This window comes from Lontra canadensis, unplaced genomic scaffold (genome assembly GCF_010015895.1).
Source record: "Lontra canadensis isolate GAN:19392208 unplaced genomic scaffold, GSC_riverotter_1.0 scaffold42, whole genome shotgun sequence".
Classification (NCBI taxonomy): domain Eukaryota; kingdom Metazoa; phylum Chordata; class Mammalia; order Carnivora; family Mustelidae; genus Lontra; species Lontra canadensis.
This window is the reverse complement of record NW_022631036.1, coordinates 6,506,184-6,508,224: the sequence shown is the minus strand read 5'-3', so window position 1 is coordinate 6,508,224 and position 2,041 is coordinate 6,506,184. Positions and strand designations below refer to the sequence as shown.

The following is a 2,041-nucleotide window of genomic DNA, read 5'->3' as shown; positions in this document are numbered from 1 at the left end:
TAGAATAAAATTAACAAGAAAAGCAATTCTGGTTATTGATCAGACTTTGGAAAGGGTCTCTATAAAGCAGGGGTTGGCAAAAGATAGCCTGTCAAATCTGGCCCACTGTCTCTGTAGGGCCTGCAACCTAAGAATGGTTTTTACATTTTTAAATGGTTGAAAAAACATCAAAAGTAGAACATCATTTTTAAAAAAATAGAAAAATATTTTACAATGCTCGAAAATAACATAAACCCCAAATTTCAGTGTCACAAATAGAGTTTTGTTGGATCACAATCAGTCTCAGTTGTTTACATTGTCTGTAGTTTCTCCCGTGCTGCATCGGCATAGTTCAACGGTTGCAAAAGAGATTGTATGTATGGTCTGCAAAGCCTAAAATATTTACTAGCTGACCCTTTGTAGGGAAAGCTTGCTGGCCTCTTTTCTAAAGCCTTCCCTATAGGGAATTGTCATTTATCTATTTTATGATTTATATTATACTTTCCTAAGTGTTTAAGCTTCTTCCATGTTATTAAATGATGTGTCTAACACACTATGTAAGCAGCAGAGCTTGGGTTTTACATATCTTCTCAACAAGACCAACATTGTACATTTAATGAAAAAAAAAAAAAAAGAAGAATGTTCATGTTGGAAGAAAAACTTGTATTTTAAACATATACAATAATTTTTCTCTTTCAACTATCCAACAGGATTTATTCAGACCCAGGGATTTTCCAAGTAATTTATAAGGACCTTATCCTTGGATTATTTACAATATAATAGATTAAGGAATAAATACATTCATGAAATAGCTGGTGAAGTATGGGGTGAATCCATAATATTAAGCTGTAGATTTTGTACACACATGCAAGTGAATGCAGCAGAAAGTGTAGTATGAAATGGAGATAACCTAGAAAAGAGTTAAAGAGTGGTATTTTCCTTCTAACTTTTGCGACGTGTGCTTTTAAATTTTGTCATGAAGATTTAAAATGACATCAAACATAAAATGGAAACTGTTAGATAAACTAAGATAAATCAGCTTTATGTATCTTCTTTCAAACTAGTATCTGAATAAATGACATTCAATAAATGGTAGTTATCATTACTATATGATATTTTCAGTGGAAAACAGATTGAAAATTCCTATAGATAGGGAAAGCATATTTGAAGAGTAAATGACTAATTTTATAATTATATATGTATTATATATATATAACATATATATATAAAATGGCAAAATTTAATCATCTTATAATTAGGTATTGATTATCTACTTTTGGCCAAAAATTTGATGTGGTATAAAAAACTGTACTGTGGGCAGGTTGCAGCAGCTGTTATGGGAAGAGGCAGTGGGAGCAGAACGAGCCTCAACAGTGGGCAGGCCAGCTTCTGGAAGGTTCTCTGTGGATTGTGCACCACAGCGGCCAGCAGGCAAAGGCATGTGCCTGCCCTGCAGATACGATGCCCAAGAGGAGGGTCAGCTCTGCCAGGGGGATGGCAAAGGAGGGCTCCAAGAGGATATCAGCAATGTTGTCAGCCAAATATACTTCTGCAAAAGTATAAACGAAGCCAAAAAAGGTGGCAGAAAAGGATCAATCTTCAGACAAGTGCAAACAAAGGGGGAAAGGGGAGCAAAGGGAAAACAAGCTCAAGTGGCTACCAAGAAACAAAGAAGACTTACCTGCAGAAAATGGAGACACCGAAAATGAGGACAGCCCAGTCTCTGACAAAGCAGAAGAGAAGGAAACCAAGTCTAAATAATATCATGTACCAGGTCTTTCCAGTGGTCCCTGTCTCCTTTCTTGTACAATCCAGAGGAACATTTCTATTAACTATTTTGTAAATGTAAGTTTTTAGTAGCTCTAGAAACATTTTTAAGAAGGAGAGAATTCCACCTCATCCCATTTTTTAAGTATAAATGCTTTTTTTTTTTTTTTTTTAAGAGAGGAAATTTGCTGGTTGTTTCATTTTTGGTACACCCAGAAAATAGTGGGATGTTGAATATGAGAGGCTTTGATTGTCTTGGGTGTCATCTTATCATCCCATAGATATAATACCAAGC

The 2,041-nt window shown here is 35.2% G+C and overlaps 1 pseudogene; it reads left to right on the top strand.

Moving 5' to 3' along the window:
- Positions 1-1,440: 1,440 nt before the first annotated feature.
- LOC116875653 lies at positions 1,441-1,740 on the top strand (annotated as a pseudogene).
- Positions 1,741-2,041: the final 301 nt, after the last annotated feature.